The 18,708-nt window shown below is 44.9% G+C and overlaps 1 protein-coding gene across 1 annotated transcript in view; it reads left to right on the plus strand.

Annotated features, from left to right (window-relative positions):
* The window catches only part of LOC142312877 (uncharacterized), a 237,509-nt gene that overhangs the window by 33,775 nt on the left and 185,026 nt on the right, over window positions 1-18,708 (plus strand). The gene's annotated exons all lie outside the window — the stretch shown is intronic.

Raw genomic sequence — 18,708 nt, forward strand, 5'->3', positions numbered from 1 at the left:
ATAAAATGATACCTGAAATCTGATTACTTGTTCCAGAGAAATCCACATTTCTCTTATATGTAAATGATCTGTTAAGAACTATGGGCTGGGCATAGATCTTCCCCAGAATCTTCCTCCAGAGCTTATAAGTGTCATCTATGTGCATCACATAATGCCTAACTGCCAATACTCATAATCACACACAGCTCTGCAGTGAGATCAGAACTAACACAGTACAGTAGAGCTAAGGCTGCTTTCACACATCCGGTTTGAGCGGTGCGGCTCAATCCGGCTGTGCAACCTATGCAACGGATGCGGTGAAAACACCGCATCCTTTGCATAAGTTTGTTTTTTTTTAAACATCTTTTTATTAAATTTAACCGAATTTCTTTTACAATCTGCTCTTATACAAAGAGCATTTCATTGATGACATTATAATCAAAACAGTCCCGCCCACCCCTCCCCCCGCTCTGCGTGCAACCAGAAGCAACTTAAAATGGTAACTTATGTAATTGGTATGTGTCCATTGAGCAGTTCAAAAAGGTACCAAGAGGTCTGTCCAAACTGAGATTTAAGTCTATCCTTAAGCACTGTAGCCAAGTTAGGTATAAATAAAGACCATGTTTCAAAGAAACGCTTAGTCAACTTCTCCTTATTCGACAGTGCATCCAGCCAGTCCATTTTGAATATGAACATTAGTTTTGTTTGGATAAACGCTAGAGAGGGTGCTTCAGGATTTACCCAGAGATGTAGGATACTTTTCCTAGTGGCCGAGGCCCAAATAGTTAACATTGCCCTGGTACCTCTCGGAAGACTTTGTTGAGCCTCCTCCAACATGTTAAAAATCGCCCACTGTGGTGTCAGAGCAAACTGAATATTGTATGTGTTTTGTAAGACTGAGTGAACGCTTCTCCATACTCCCTGTATCTGAACACAGTCCCATAAGTGGTGAAACAGGTCAGTGTCTCTTATGCCACATTTAGAACAAGAGTATAAGGCATTTGTGTCCATTTTTGATTGAATTTTTGGAGTAATATATGCTCTATGTAGAATCATCAAGGCCATATCTGTGTAGCTACTGGACGACAGAAATTTACTTTGAAACAGCGTGGCTTGTAAAAAATCCTTTACCTCGAACTCTGGCATGTCTACCTTCCATTTTGCTGGACCTGTTGTTTTCCCCTCCCATGTCCAAACTGTACGCAACATTGAATAAACCTGACTAGTCGAGGACGCCTGGCTTCTTGCCCTCCTAAGAAAGTTATCCACACTTCCTCTAAGATCTCCCTTTGGCTTGTCAACAAGATATTTTTGTGCCAAGCTATGCGCCTGAAGAAAAAGAAAAGGCTGACCCACAAAAGCTGGAAATCGGTGTGCCGCCTTCTCGTAAGAAAGCAACGACCAATCAGGCTCCATTAGATCTGCAGCATAAGCACAACCCTGCATTGACAATGTTTCATAAATCCTCGGAGGGCGACCCTGGAGGAATCTCAGATTTCCAATAAAGGGTTGAAATGGGGAACTTGAAGTGTTAATTTTACCAAGTTTCCTCACCTTCCTCCACGTTAGTATAGTATGCCATAGTGTTGGATGATCTCTAACCTCACTCGGTATTTCCTCATTCCCTAAATGCAGCAATGCTGTTAACGAGACTTGTGAACATAGCTGTTGTTCCAATTGTACATTGGCAAAGTGAGATACTCTTCGCACCCAGTCCACCACATATCTAAAATTTGCTGCTAGATTATATCTGCCCAGATCTGGAAGATTTATGCCCCCTGCCCCTTTTGGTAATTGAAGCTTGATTAAGCTGATCCTAGTACACCCCTTGTGCCCCCAAATGAATTTTCCAAAGGATGAATTTAGTAGCTTAATATCTGATTTGCGTAGAAGCAACGGGAGAGTCTGAAATAAGAACATTATTTTGGGGAATGCTACCATTTTAATTAAGTGACATCGACCCGAAAAGGATATTTTCAGATGTTTCCAAGATTGGAGTAGATGTATTAATGAATTTATAAGAGGCTTATAATTAATTTGATATAGTAACAGGGGGTTTGCTGGGAGCTGAATCCCCAAATATTTAATGGACCTGGTACACCACTGGAAGGGAAATAAGTTGTTATCAATTTTACCCGATTTGTACCTTGCCAATGCCTCAGTTTTTTTGTAATTTACCCTGAAGCCTGAGGCCTTTCCAAAATTATTCAATGTGTTCATTATCTCTGGAATCGCTTGAGAGGGATTGGCAATAAACAATAAAATATCATCGGCAAAAGCCAAAAGTTTAATTGTTGTCCCACCGACTCTCATGCCCTGAAATATTGCTAAATTATGTAGGGTCCTCAACATTGGGTCCAGAGCCAAATTAAACAATAAAGGTGACAAGGGACACCCCTGCCTCGTTCCCCTCTGTACCTCAAATGGCTCAGAGAATGTATTATTTATAGTCTGGATTTGGGGTCTATGTATATCATCTTGACTGCTTCGCAAAACCAGGATCCCACCTGGCGACATGCCAGAAGATTATGTAAATAGGCCCAAGAGACCCTGTCAAAGGCCTTGTCCGCATCAAGGCTAACTACTATATGTTTGGTACATCTATGCTTCCTGCTATAAGAGATAGCTGTCCTGATGTTATAGGTGATGGATTTCCCGTGCACGAATCCCGTTTGGAAGGGCAGAATAAGATCTGGAATCACTTGTTGTAATCTACCAGCTAGTATTTTAGTAAAGATTTTAAAATCAGAGTTGAGTAATGAGATGGGTCTGTATCCCTCCACCTGTAGTGGGTCTTTTCCTGCTTAGGTAATACTATAATGTTTGCCTCATTGAACCTGTCGGGAATTATTCTATCTGTGACTATCTTATTATATACTGCACATAGATGAGGACCGATAGAGGCTCCCAAGATCTTATAATATTCGTTACTAAATCCGTCGGGCCCTGGGCTTTTGGCTAGTTTGAGTGCCAATAGTTTTTACTATTTCTGAAATATTTATAGGGGCGTTTAGTACTACTCTTTGTTCCTCTGTCAAGATGGGTGCTACGGTACCATGGATAAAATCAGCTTCCCCGTCAACCTCCCTCGGTTCCGCCTCATACAGCGAGCCAAAGAATGCCCTGAACTCCTCCACTATTTCCTCATCTTTTGTTACCATTATTATTATTATTATTATTATTGTTTATTTATAGAGCACCATTGATTCCATGGTGCTGTACATGAGGGGGTTACATACAGAATACATATACAAGTTACAATAGACAGACTGGTACAGAGGGAAGAGGGCCCTGCCCTTGCGGGCTTACATCCTAAAGGATTTTGGGGAGGAGACAGTAGGTGGGGTGTAGGTGGGGCGGCAGCTCCGCACGGTGGTGGGGCGGCAGCTCCGCACGGTGGTGGGGCGGCAGCTCCGCACGGTGGTGGGGCGGCAGCTCCGCACGGTGGTGGGGCGGCAGCTCCGCACGGTGGTGGGGCGGCAGCTCCGCACGGTGGTGGGGCGGCAGCTCCGCACGCTGGTACCATCTTTCTTTTTAATTTTGTGGATTCTTGTGGTGGTTCTAAAGGGTTTGGTTAAAGAAGCTAGTAATTTCCCAGGTTTGTTGCCCCATTTAAAGTATTTATGTTTCTGGTAGTCCAGGTTACTAAGTGCCATCTCATGGGCCAAGGTGTCCGCCACCTCCTTGGCCTCTAAGAAATGTTGTTTTGTCGTATCCGTGTTGTTATTTTTAAAATCTTTATATGCCTGCGTGAGAAGTTTTTGTGCTGATATAGTTTGTTCCAGGAGCTTTTTTCTCTTATGGCTGACATATGATATTATCTGACCTCTTACTACTGCCTTGGAGGCAACCCAATACAAACCAGCGTCCCCACTATGCTCGTGATTATCCTTCTCATAAAAGCTCCAGTAGTTTTGTAAAGAAGCTTTGAAATCCTCAGATTGATATAAATATGAAGGAAACCTCCACCTTCTTTCCCGTAGTATTGTGGTAGATAATAACAAATTAAAAGTAACCGGTGCATGATCCGAAATACAGATGTCTAGGATGTTGGAGGAAAGTAAATGTGGCGTCAGTGCTGGGCTTAGTAGCCAATAGTCAATCCGTGTATGTAAGTCATGGACATGTGAATAAAATATATAATCTTTATCTATTGGGTGCTGCATGCGCCATGTGTCTATTAGTCCCAATTGATTGACGAGATATTGCAAACCACTATGGAGCGCCAATAGAGGAGATGGCTGGGGACTTGACCTGTCTAAAATTCCATCATGAGCCTCATTGAAATCTCCTCCTACAATTAAATTAGTCATATCCCAACCTGTGATACTTTCGATCAATCTGGCTCTGAACTGTGGATCAGGAATATTTGGTGCATATATGTTTGCTAAGTTATAGATAGTGCCCTCTATCTTCACTTTCACCAATAATAATCTCCCCATAGGGTCCTCTGAAACCTCCAGAACTTCATGACTAATATGCTTATTGATCAATATAGCTACCCCTCTTTGTTTTCTCGTAAATGACGCTTCTGCACATACGGCATATTTTCTGCTGTGAAGAAATGGGTGATTGCCCTTCATCCAGTGTGTTTCCTGTAAGAAGACAATATGGCAATTTAAACGATGTAGATAATTTAAAACTTTTTTCCTCTTAATAGGAGAGTTTAACCCGTTAACATTCCAGGAGCACCAATACAGCAATTTAATCGTGGACACATTTGTGCTCTCTGTGTTAGTCATTTATCCTATTCCAGAAGGAGGAATTAATTTGTAAAATTATAAACAACCTATTTGGGTTCCCTCGTCCATCCCAGCGAGTAAACGCGACAACCCATATGAGAGCTAAACTAAAGGTACGCACGCAGAGCCCCCTAACACCTTCCCATCTAAACAAAAACCTTAATTTAATGGCAATGTCACCTGCCTCTCTGGCAGTCCTGACACTGAAAAAAAAAAGGAAAAACAGAATGAACATCAGAACTGTAGCACAGTGACGTCTCCGATTTAAGTGTCTATGTTGAGTGCTGGCGAAGCTCCATTTTCCTGAAGAAGGTAATTTAAAGCCAACTTAGGATCTTCAAAAGTCCAATTCTTTCCCCCTGTAGTGAAGCGTAGAACAGCAGGATACAGTAGACTGAAGCGAATATTTTTTTCCGCCAATAGTTTGCATACTGGATTGAAGGCTTTGCGTCTTGTTGTCAAGGCTGCTGAGTAATCTTGGAACAAAAGCAGTTTAGAGTTATTGTAGGTAAGTGAGCGATTTTTTCTAAATGCTGTCAGCAATCTGATCTTGTCTTGGAAGTCCAGGACCTTAAAAATTTCTTGTCTGGGTCTGACCTCTCCATCATTTCGAGGTGGGCCCACTCCGTGGGCCCTTTCAATAGCAATTGGCCCCGACTTTAGATCCAATTTCAAAGCTCATGGTAGCCATTCTGAAGTGAGTTTCAGTAGATCAGCTTGCCGAACCGATTCAGGGACGCCCACCAACCTTAAATTATTGCGTCTGGACCTGTTCTCCAGATCATCTACCTTGTCCAGCAATACAGCAATGTCCTTATTCCTGCTCTCTAGCATCTCTGAAATTTCCTTTACAGAGTCCTCCATGTCAGAGACCCTCTGCTCCACATCTGTTAGCCTTGAACCCTGGGCATTAGCTTGGGTGACTATAACGTCTAATGAAGACTGGAAGGCTGCCAGCCGCCCATCAATCACCGGCATCAAGAGATCCGTGATGGCCTTAGCAGTGGCCTGGGGTGGGTCTGTAGTTGCCTCAGGGGAAGCCCCTGGTGATGGGGGTGCATTTTGGTTTCGTCTTTGCGGTCTATTTCCTTTACTTGGTTGTGTGGCATTGCTCTTACCCACAAATTTATCCATAGTAAGAACTGTAAATATGGAGCTTCTTTAGAGACTGTGGTGACGTCACAATAACATAAGCTTAATTACATGTGTGTGGTAAACTTGGCTGTTTCACAATTATTTCCACGCTGTGTATGAGAGTGTATAGATGTTTCTTGAAAAACACCAGTCAGAAGGGCAGGAGGCAGGCCAGATGACTGATCCCACTTCTTTTTGTTTTTCACCCTCTACTATACTGTCAGTGCTGGTGATGTGGTGGAGTAGGGGTTAATCAAGTTGAGCTGTGATGCACTTCAGGCTTATCTGCCTCTGTTTACTGTTGCAGATTACAGGCCTTGTGCAGCAGCCATATAAGATGAGACCTGCAGGGATGTATCTGCCCCCTTCACAGCCCCCTGTTTATCTCCTGACCTGCTCTCACAGCCGAATGTCTCCAGGGGCTCTCAGCTCCCCCCTCACTCACAGTATCTCAGACGGTGGGCCTGTCCACGGAGCTCTGTGTGACAGGTAAACACAGCGTGCAGTCCTGTTTGCTGAGCTTGCTGCTGCTCAGTGTTTCACTATTTCTTCGGTGGCAGGGAGGGGAGTGTGTGAGAGTTCACTGAAAACTATGGCTGCCGCTGGAAGCACTTCAGTCCCCTTCCCTGTCTCCTTCTGGATGTTAGTGCCCGATATTTAACCCCTCTCTTACCAGGTCCCGGGTGCTTTCCGTTTGCAGTGGCACAGCTGCAGGGGGAGCAGGGAGGATGGGCAGCGTTCCTCTGTGCAGCACAGCCCACAGCCTGCAGCCTGGTGCTTTGTGTCAGAGCACTCCTTTCTTTGTGGTGCAGCATACACCTTTCACCTCCGGAGTATCAGGAGAGCCGGGCCTGATGTGCGCCCCTTGTCCTGGCCTTATCCCTGCAGCCTTTAGATGTTAGGATGGGCCTGGATAACGTTTTTGGCCTAGGCTGCTGCAGGAGCTCATGATAAAAGCAGCTACCTCGTAGCTCCGCCTCCCGGAAGTCTCCTTGCATAAGTTTTTTAAATGCGGCCCGTCCGTTTTTTGCTGCTTGCGTGTGCAGTGGCAAAAACCGCATGCGGCGGCCGGATGCGGTTTTTGCCGCATTGCACCGCATCTGGCATCCATAGGGATGCATTGGAAAATGCACCGCATCTGCCGGATGCGGCGAGATGCGGGTTTTTTTGCCGCACAAAAAAACGTGCCAGGCAACATTCCATCCGGCCGCCGCATTGGCTAAATCTGCCGCATGCGGCAAAAACCGGACGGAACGCAAGCCCATGTGGCACAATGCAGCACTAATGTAAGTCTATGCAAAAAAATTGCAACCGGCGGGAAAAAAAAACGGTTGCGGTTTTTTTGCAAAGCGCCGCATTGTGCCGCATGGGAAAAAACGGATGTGTGAAAGCAGCCTAACACAGAACAGAAGTGAACTTTGTCTCATTACAAAAACATTTGCAGCTTTAGTCTTCTCATAGTGCTTCAGCTTCCATCTCACAAGCAGCCAGTGTAGAGGAAGGGCAGTACATCAGAGCTGACAGCTCTGAGAGGATATCTAAAAATGTGCTTGTTGTGTTTTTAATGAGACAACCTTTCAGACACAGCTATGCAGTACACAGGACAAGTGCTGCTGGAAATGTTTGTAATCTGATAAAGTTCACTTCTGCTGTACGGTGTTAGCTATGCTTTGCTGTGTTCTGATTTGCTACTGTAGAGCTGTGTGTGATTAAAAGAGCTTAGTGTCAGTCATTACATGTTTCACACTAGTAATGCCTACTTTCATTTAACCCCTTCAGGACATTTTCTGTTTTTCCGTGTTTTTTTTTTTTGCTCCCCTTCTTCCGAGAGCCGTAACTTTTTATTTCTTGTCAATCTTGTCATATAAGGGCTTGTTTTTTGCAGGACGAGTTGTACTTTTAAATGAAACCATAAGTTTTTCCATATAGTGTACTGGAAAACAGCAAAAAAATTCCAAGTGTGAAAAAACTGCAAAAAAAGTGTGATCGCATAATAGTTTTTGTGATATTTTATTCACAGTGTTCACTATATGGTAAAACTGATGTGTCGCTGTGATGCCTGAGGTCGGTGCGAGTTTTGTAGACACCAAACATGTATAGGTTTACTTGTATCTAAGGGATTGAAAAAAATTCACAAGTTTGTCCAATAAAAGTAGCACACATTTCGCGCCATTTTCCGAAACCCGTAGCGCTAATTTTTCGTGATCTATGGCTCAGTGACGGGTTATTTTTTGCGTCTCGAGCTGACGTTTCTAATGGTACCATTTTTGCGCAGATGTTACATTTTGATCGCCTGTTATTGCATTTTGCGCAAAACTTGCGGCTACCAAAAAAGGGTAATTTTGGCATGTGGAATTTTTTTGCCGCTACGCCGTCTACCAATCATATTAATTGATTTTACATTTTGATAGATCGGGAATTGTGAATGAGGCGATACCAAATATGTGTATATTTGTTATTTTTTTAACCCTTTAATTTTTCAATGGGGCGAAAGGGGGGTGATTTAAACTTTTAGGTTTTGTTTTTTTTTTTTTACTTCTGAAAACTTTTTTTTTATTTTACTAGTCCCCGTAGAGGAGTATATGGATCAGCAATATGATCGCTCATCCATATCTGTGGATCTCAGCTACAGAGCTGAGAACTGCAGATATGCTGCTTTATTCCATTATTCCATCTCTTATTCCCTGCTTTCCCTGCCCACCGGCGCCTATGATTGGTTGCAGTCAGACATGCCCCCACAGTGAGTGACAGCTGTCTCAGTGCAACCAACCACAGCCGCCGGTGGGCGGGTCTATATCGTGCAGTAAAATAAATAATTAAAAATAAACGACGTGCGGTCCCCCCAATTTTGATACCAGCCAGGGTAAAGCCACACGGCTGAAGGCTGGTATTCTCAGGATGGGGAGCTCCACGTTATTGGGAGCCCACAAGCCTAACAATATCAGCCAGCTGCCGCCTGGAATCGCCGCATCCATTAGATGCGACAGTCCGGGACTCTACCCGGCTTATCCCGAATTTCCCTGGTGCGATGGCAGTTTTGGTAATAAGGAGTTAATGGCAGCCCATAGCTGCCGCCAAGTCCTAGGTTAATCATGCCAGGAGTCTCCCCGAGATACCTTCCATGATTAACCTGTAAGTTAAAGAAAATAAACATACACCCGAAAAAATCCTTTATTTGGAATAAAAGACAAAAAAAACACCCTCTTTCACCACTTTATTAATCCCCAAATACCCCTCCAGGTCCGATGTAATCCACACGAGGTCCCGCGACGCATGCAGCTTCTACATGAAGCTGAAAGGAGCGGCCACAGTCCACAACCGCTCTCAGTCACCTCCACGATCAGCGATGACGTCACTCAGGTTACCTGCGGCCACCGCTGGATCCTCCGTGACAGCAAGTCGCCTGAGTGACTAAAGTGAGCTGCGTGATCAACGATGATGTCACAGGTGAGTTGCAGTCTCGGGTGGAGGACTCCAGCTGGCCGCGGGTCACCTGAGTGATGGCACCGCTGATCGCTCTGCTCACTTCAGTGATTAGCGATCACTGGTGAGTCCTTCACGGGTGACCGCTAATCAGGACGCGACACACAGACAGAGCCAGGGGATGACAATGAAGTTGGGTGAAGTTCATCCGAGTTTATTGTCATCGCGCGACTCTGTGTCTGCTGTCAGCGGGCATGTAACGCACTGTCAAAAATGCACCCAAAACACATGGAAAATACATCCAAAATGCATGCGTTTTGGATTCCTTTTTTGTTTTACAAACGCAGTGTTTACATTTGTCCAGTCTGCCGGAGAGTGCGTTCTTTTCCGCACTGCACAGAACGCAATGTGCGCACATACCCTAAAGTATCATAGTATCATAGTATCATAGTTTTTAAGGTTGAAGGGAGACTCTAAGTCCATCTAGTTCAACCCTAAAGGTGACATATTTCCTTTGACCAAGGATTCGGACCTTAATTAGCCTTTTAGGGTTATCTCATGTTGACTAACATCATTAGGAAAGGCCAGGTGAAGATATTAAAACATTTTGAAGTTGCCCTTTTCTCAGTTTGAAATGTAATTAAGAAATGACAGTTAACAGGAGCAGTGGAGGCCAAGATAAGGTCTGGAAGACCAAGAAAAATGTATGTGAGAGCTGCTTGTAGGATTGCCAGAAGTGCAGATCAGAACCCCTGTTTTACTGCAAAAGACCTACAGGAAGATTTAGCAGACTCTGGAGTTGTGGTACATTGTTCTACTGTTCAAAGACATCTGTACAATTATGGCCTTCTTAGAAGAGTTATCAGAAGAAAACCTCTCCAGTATCTTCATAAAATTCAGCGTCAGAGTATGCACAAGAACATTTAAACAAGCTGATGCATTTTGGAAACAAGTCCTGTGGACCGATGAGGTTAAACTAGAACTTGTTGGCCACAAGTTACAACAAATTCTTGATGCAAACATAACACCATCTGTATAGAAGTTCAAAAGAATATGGCTTCTACAAATGGATAATGATCCTAAACACGTCAAAAACCACAATAGACTACCTCAAAAGGTGCAAGCTGAAAGTTTTACAATGACTCTCACAGTCCCCTTATTTGAACATCATTGGAAATCTGTGGCTAGACCTCAAAAGAGCAGTGCATGCAAGACCAGCCAGGAATCTCACAGAACTGGAAGACTTTTTCAAGGAAGAATGGATGAAAATCCTTCAAACAAGAATTGAAAGACTGGATACAAAAAGCGTTTACAAGCTGTGATACTTCCCAAAGGGGATGCTACTAGGTGTTAACCATGCAGGGTGCCCAAACTTTTGCAACAGGCCAGTTTCCTTTTTTGCTAATTTTAAAATATAAAAGATGAAAATATTTTTTGTCTAAAATACAAAAGGAAATGTGTAATCTTGTTGCGCTTGCTGGTGTTGGGGCAAGCAGTAGTAAATTTAGACCCACTGGGCCACAGGGGGACCCCCTAACGTAGGAGGGGCTTGACTAAGTGACCACCGGGGTGGACGCCAAGTACCACTCCCAGGACAGTGTCTGCAACTGTGGCAGCTGACCCCCAGGGCAAGGGATGTAGGGGCAGTCACAGGTGCAGGCGGATCCAGTCACTAGTGCAGCCAGGATGGCTGGAGCAGACAGGTATGGTGGGTACGACAGGGACAGGTATGGGAAAGCGAACACAGGTAAATGTAATGGGACAGGAGCACGGGACCTGACATCTAGCTAGCAGATGGGTAAGCTGACTAACTAAAGGCATTGCCCAGGCACCTCCCCTATTGGGTTGATGCCATAGGTACCTAGCACTTCTCAGCTATAGGCTGAGAGGCACTTCTGTGAAATGACACAATGGCCCTTTAAGAGCAGGGCACGTGCGTATGCCATAAGCGCATTTCTGGGGGAACTGTGTGGCGTGCACAGGCCCCAGGAGGAGGAGGTAGGGGAGCAGATGGACGACTGGGAGTGCAGGGAGGGTGCTGTCCGGCCGCGGCGATGATTAAGCCAGCGTCCCTGTTAGGGAGGATGTTGCAGGGACACTGGATCTACACATCTTCAACTGTATGCCTTTTAGAGATGACTTCATCTTCAACTTGCTTAACTGTTCATAATAACTAATTTTGACCAAGGATGCTCAAACATTTTCATGCCACTGTATGATGGTCCTTCTTTAACCTTTTGAGCCACAGCATTTGGGTCATTGCCTACTTGAGTTTTCAATTTCTCTTTTCTTTAGATATCAATAGCACTGTAGCTCGTCAATTTGCTGTAATAGTCTATTCGTACTAAGGAACAATTAGTTGCATGTTCGAGTACAATAATTGGAGTATAAGAGTTGGACTTGGCTATAATTTGCTTGACTGTGCACTACCTTTTCATAAGAATAATTGTTTGGCAATGACTTGCGAAACTTGATCATTTGATTGTATAATGCACTCTGTAGTTATTTGACTAATTTCCATATAGAGAAGCACCAATTCTGAAATAACATATGTAAAATAAACTATTTAGTTTTTATGCAACCAAAGACTATTTCATTTTTATGTAAATAGAAAAGCTGCATCTTCAATGGGTCATCCAATGCATCTTTCTTCTGTGCCGACCTTACAATGAGTGATGCTTACTTTACGCATCTGGTGCCTACAGGAGCTCTCATGACATCCTATTTTAAATCCATGGCCATTATTATGTAGTTGGATGACCCTGTTCAGTTATAAAAGCTGCTACTTTTCTAGGAAGGCTTTCTATAAGATTTTGGAGGGTGTCTTGGACTGTTTGCCCATTCAGATAGAAGATCATTGGTGAGGCTCTTACGCTGGTGGGTGGGGACCCACTGTGCCATAGCATAGGCTCACCCTGGAGGGGGTGTAACTAAGCGAATACCTCATCTTCAATAGAGCTCTTAATGGTAAGGATAGCCTTGTGCTGGAAAGTAGCAGATGCTACTCCAAGGAATATTTTGCTATTGTGGCAGTTGACCCCAGGGGTCGATGATGCAGGCTGGACAGCTGGTGCAGCGGGTTCAGCAGGTACTAAAACACAGAAATGGGTTAATCGGCACAGGTAACAGGCACAGGATGTAGGGAAACAGGACCTGACAACTAGCACTTCCAAGTTAGGGTACGCTGGTTCTTCAAGAGCAGGCACGCACACCTTAATTGCACTCCCTGGAGACCTTTGTGGCGAGCTCAGCGCCTGGGAGCTGGCCGGAGGGAAAGAAGCGGACGCCACCACTAAATGGTGGGAGGGTGAGTGCACCAGCATCTCTGCCGGGAGAAGAAAGCTGGCCATTGCGGAGATGCCAGCAATGGCGTTACAGTACGTCCCTTACGCCCCCTATTTTCCAGGCTCGAAAAGATTCTCTTCAGAAGAAGAGGGGCATTAATATTCTTATTGGGCTACCATGAGCTCATCTCAGGCCAAAACCATCCCAATCCACTAGAAAGAAGGTTTCACCTTTTTCATGGCTAGGAGGATTTTTATCTCAAAAGATAATATTCTGTGCTGACTGGTGAAGACAAGGCACCAGGATTCTTGAAGTAGCAACTCAGGACGACAGACTTGAAAGACATGGAAGGATTTGGGGATCTGCAAGGAAGGCGGAAGCTTTAGTCTGTAGGACAAGGCATTAATCTGCTGAAAAATCTAGAGGGGACCAATAAAGCGGGGACCCAACTTGTAGGAAGGCATCTTGAGATGGACCTATCTGGAACAGAGCCATACCTTGTCTCCAGACCGGAAAAAGGGAGAATCCAGGTGCCTGTTATCTGCATATCTTTTCATCTGTACTGAGGACCGCTCCAGAGTGACCTTGGTCTTCGCCCAGATTTCGGAAAATCTCTTATTGGGATCATCTGCTGCATGGTTGCCAGAGGTGGTAGCCATAGGCAAAAGAAAATTGGGCTGCTGTTCTTATATAATGTAAAATGGAGAGCTAGTGGAGGACTCACGAACATGATTGAGAACTCAGCCTAAGCAGGGAAAAGTTCGATCCAATGTCATGGGTGTGTCACGGATGACAGACGGTTCCCTGGTGTCCGGCTATAGAAAGTCGCAGCGTTTGGCTGTGCCAACTGCTCCCTGACCTTCCCTGCTTGGTGTATATGGTATCATATAAAGATAAAGGATCACTAGCACTCTGATGTAAAACAATGCTTTTTATTGCAGAAGGGTAAATAAAAAGTATGAAGACGTAGAAGACAGAGACCGTGCCGGGATCTGTCAAACAGAAAAAGACAAAATTATATACTAAATAATACCACGCTAATACTGCATGTGAAGTCACACAACCTGAATCAGGATGCGTGAAATATGTAAGCGCTGGTTACCAGGGGCCTTGGCCAAAAGCGTCCTGGTAACCTGGCGCGTGGTGCAGGGAGAGCGGCCAGGTGATGTCACGCAGCTTGTGCTACGGGAGCCCTTACACCACTTTTTTGCCCCTGCAAAGGCTCCCGTAGCCCGAGCCGCGTGACGTCACCGGCTCGCTTTGCTGCACCATGTTACGAAAACACTTTCGGCTGAGGCCCCTGGTAACAAGAAACTACTGCTGCTACGCATGCTGCCTGCAGCTCCCGGCCCCCAGCGTTTAGTCGCCGCATCCTCACTCTCCACACTACAAGCAGACTGAGACTTCAACAAACCGCACAGCTTAAGGCTTCTTTCACACGTCCATGAAAATCACGCACGTTTTTCACAGACGTGTCAAAGGTGCGTATTGCCCTCCGTGTGCCGTGTTTATGGCACACGTGTGTTTTCCGTGTGCTACCCGTGATAACACACGGAGAATGGGAACTTTCTGCTCACCTTTCCCTGGCGTTGTTGTCCGTGGTGCTGATCAATGGTCTCCGACCCTGCCGACTCCCCGCTGCTGCTTCCGGCCCCCAGTGGAGTGAATATGAGATGAGCATAATGAGCAGGGGTCGGAAGCAAGGTGACATCAGCGGCAGAGACAGCAGCGCTGGAAAAGGTGAATATAGAGATCATTTTAATTCACAGACACGTCTGTTTTCTCCGGTGCGTGTCACACGGATCAGATCCGTGCGGTCCGTGTGACACCCGTGATGCCGGAGAAAAACGGACATGTCTACGAGTAGAGCACACGGGCACATGTATGCTCCACACGGACACACGGTCCATGGCAACACACGCACGTGAGCGCAGACCCATTGGTTTTAATAGGTCTACGTGTGCCCGTGTCTCCAGCACGTGAGGAAACAGACCAAACACGTACCGGAGACACGGACGTATGAAGGAGGCCTAAGGCAAGTGGCTCAAAGCCAATTATTCACACTATAATCTGCTGTTATGCATTGTATTCTGCCCATAACCGCATTAGTTCTCTTTACCCATTTTAACCCAATCCTCTATTCATTTCCTCACCACACTTGATTCAGCAGTGCATACTTTAGAGATATCAGATGAGGATTTTATTCATGTACTGCATCTTCTCAGTGATTTGCAGGCAGGCTATTGTTTGAACTAATAGTGGGTACTATAAGCAACTATATCCCAGTCTACACTGGTCTATTTATTCTATTGTATAGGAGCCTGCCTCCCCTCCCTTTTCAGCTTATGTTTACCTACCTGAACCTCACTTAAACCGAGTGGACAGGCACAGCCTGCACTGTGGTCAGGCAAGTTATATTAAAATTTCTTTTCGCACCTTTTAAATCCACATATTTCACGCCTCCTGATCTAGGTGGTGTGACTTCACATGCAGTATTCGCACAGTAGTATTTAGTGTATATGGTTTCTTATGTATCTCCTCTGCTTGATTTTCATCCCTTTCCCTTTAAGCCCTGAGAGTTCCTCACCCTTTCAGCTGTTTTCATCAGCACTTTCCTTTATGTCCTTAAATACTTTCATTCCCTTCTTGTCTGTTCTGGTGATAGCTCTAAGGCTATGTTCGCACGTTGCGTCGGTGTACCTGCAGTTTATTCTGCACGTTTTCCTTCCCTTGGTTTTTGACCAAATGGCTTTTGACAATTTTTTAGCGCTAAAAACGCATGCGTTTTTACCGCGTTTTTAGTGCGTTTTTAGCGCTTTTTACCTGCGTTTTCACCTGCGTTTCTGCAGATGCGTTTTTGAGATCAAGACACTGAGAAATAAAGTTGAATTAGTCAAAAAGAATGAAAAAAGAGAAAAAAAGTATAAAATTAACTTTTAATAAATTTTTTTTGGAAATTATCAATTTTAATGTAATAATAGTGGTTATGCACATTTTAACAGAAAAATAGCTAAAGTTTATTATTTTTTAACATTTAAATTTTCGGTTATTGTGTGTGTGTAAAGGAACATTAGAACCCATTAATTTTTGGCCAGAAAAGCATGCGTTTTTGGAGCCAAAAACGCAGTTGAAAAGCAGGTAAAAAGCATGAAAAACGCAGGAATTGTGATTTTGGTTGCTTTTTGCCATTTCTCATTGACTCCAATGTTAAGGAAACGCTGCAGAAATGGCAAAAACAACTGACATGCTGCTTCTTTTTCAGCATGGTTTTTGACCACAAATATGCAAATTAAACGCTGCTGAACAAAAAGCAAAGTGCAGACAGGATTTCTGCTTTTCCCATAGACTTTGCTGGAAATCAAAAACGCATGCGTTTTTGCGCAAAAACGCTGCTGCCAAAAACGCTGCAGAAACGCGGTAAAAAACGCAACGTGCGAACATAGCCTAACTCCTGTCTAGAAGGAGACCCATTCCAAGTCCAAGTACATCAAGGAGAATGTGGCCAGGGGATTTATCCAGAAGTCCACATCACCATGGGTTCTTCTTTGTAAAGAAAAAAGATGGTTTCTTTCTCCCATGTATAGACTATAGAGGTCTCAATCAAATTATGGTCAAGAATAAACATCCATTGCTGCTTATACCAGAATTCTATGACCGCCTCTGAGGTTCCAGAATCTTCTCAAACTCAACCTGCGTGGTGCATATAATCTTGTAAGAGGGTAGATTTGACCATGAGGAAGTGAGAAACTCGGAAGTAAGTCCATAGGGCAATCATATAGCCTATGTGGTGGTAATTATTATTATTATTATTTATTCTTATAGCGCCATCAATTCCATGGCGCATTTTATGTGAAAGGAGTGTACATAATTGGGACAAGTACAATAATCATAAACAATACAAGACACAAACAGGTACAGGAGGAGAGAGGTCCCTGCCCGCGAGGGCTCACAGTCTACAAGGGATAGGTGAGGATACAGTAGGTGAGGGTAGAGCTGATAGTGCGGCACTGTATCAGACTGAGGGTTATGGCAGGTTGTAGGCTTGTCGGAAGAGGTGGTTCTTCAGGTTCCTTTTGAAGCTTGCCAAGGTAGGCGAGAGTCTGATGTGTTGTGGCAGAGCATTCCAGAGTATGGGGGAGGCACGGGAGAAATCTTGGATGCGATGGTGGGAAGAGGAGATGAGAGGGGAGTAGAGAAGGAGATCTTGTGAGGATCGAAGGTTATGTGCAGGTAAGTACCGGGAGACTAGGTCACAGATGTAGGGAGGAGACAGGTTATGGATGGCTTTGTCTGTCATGGTTAGTGTTTTGAACTGGAGTCGTTGGGCAATGGGAAGCCAGTGAAGGGATTGGCAGAGAAGAGAGGTCGGGGAGTAGCGGGGGAACAGGTGGATTAGCCAAGCAGCATAGCTTAGAATAGATTGTAGGGGTGCGAGACTGTTAGAAGGGAGGCCACAGAGCAGGAGGTTGCAATAATCCAGGCGGGAGATAATAAGGGCATGTACTAGGGTTTTTGCAGCTTCTTGGGAAAGGAATGTACGGATCCGGGAAATATTTTTGAGTTGGAGTCGACAGGAGGTGAAAATGGCTTGGATGTGTGGCTTGAAAGAGAGATCAGAGTCTAGGGTTACTCCCAGGCAGCAAGCGCGTGGCACTGGGGAAAGTGAGCAGCCATTGACGTTGATGGATATATCAGGTGGGGGGGTTGAGTGAGGAGGAGGAAAGACAATGAATTCTGTTTTGTTCATGTTCAGTTTTAGGAATCGAGCAGAGAAAAAGGATGAAATAGCAGACAGACATTGTGGGATTCTGGTTAGTAGGGAGCTGATGTCAGGTCTAGAGAGGTAGAGCTGTGTATCATCAGCATAGAGATGATACTGAAAGCCATGGGACTCTATAATCTGTCCCAGGCCAAAGGTGTAAATGGAGAACAGCAGGTGTCCAAGAACTGAACCTTGGGGGACCCCGACAGATAGGGGGCGAGATGAGGAAGTGGTGTGAGAGTGGGAGACGTTGAAAGTTCGGTTGGATAAGTATGAGGAGAGCCAAGATAGTGTAATGTCTCAGCCTCCTTCGTGTCGAAGATGTCTGCTCATAAGAACAGTAGGAGGCTAGCAGACATGGAAGATTTGACGGTGTGGCTGGTGGTCAGGCGGTGTGGACAGGAACGAGATATTTCTTGTGACATGACTGACCCCATCTGAACATTTCACCGGATCTCCAGTCCAAGACATAATTGTGCATAAGAAGCCACAGCAAGCCCAGTGGCAATACGGTAGAAACAACAGACCTGGAAGCACGTAGAAGGCAATCTTCTTAAAGTGCAGCAATCCCATCTGAAGCTCCACTTGCTAGGTGATGAACTGGATGGCCTTGGTCAGAGGTTTTCCATCCACGAACAACACTGTTAAGGTAGCTTGAAGTCACTGGACAGGAATCATAGTGTCCCGTTACACGTAGCAACGTTCCAGCGATCCCGACAACAATACATACGACCTGGTTAGGATCGCTGGTACGTCGCTACGTGGTCGCTAATGAGCTGGCACACAGGCAGATCTAATTAACGACGCAGCAACGATACGGCGATCCGTATAACGACCTCGGCGGTCGTTGGGACCCTGTCACACAGCAGCTATTCTGACGACTCAGATCTCGATAGAGGCTTAGCGTTTCCACCCAGGCATGTCTTTGCGTTACCTTTTCCACGCCCCTCTGCTCCGATTGGTGGCCACTACTGCTGCGCTGTCATTCTCGGATTGGGCAACCTTGCCATTAGAAGGCAACGCAGAAGCGCTTCCTTTTTTTGTTCCTAAGCGCGTGCATGTCTGTGGATCATATTATACCTCCATTTCACCAATAACGCGATTATTATAACTGTACATGTTAAATGTCATGGAAAACTGCATTCCAGTCCGTTGACGAGCATGCCAGGAAAAAGAAAAAAATTGCCACATGTGCAAAAAAATGTGTACAGCGGCTTGGGAAAGCACAGCATGAGCACAATGCAGAATATGGTTATGATTGCATATAATTGATAGCTGACTTGCACGCGCTCAGGAACAAAGGATGGAAGCGCTACTACATTGCCTTCTTTATGGCAAGGTCACCCAATCAAACCACAGTTGTGACCACCAATCAGAGCTGAG

Source organism: Anomaloglossus baeobatrachus, chromosome 5 (assembly GCF_048569485.1).
Source record: "Anomaloglossus baeobatrachus isolate aAnoBae1 chromosome 5, aAnoBae1.hap1, whole genome shotgun sequence".
NCBI classification, from domain to species: domain Eukaryota; kingdom Metazoa; phylum Chordata; class Amphibia; order Anura; family Aromobatidae; genus Anomaloglossus; species Anomaloglossus baeobatrachus.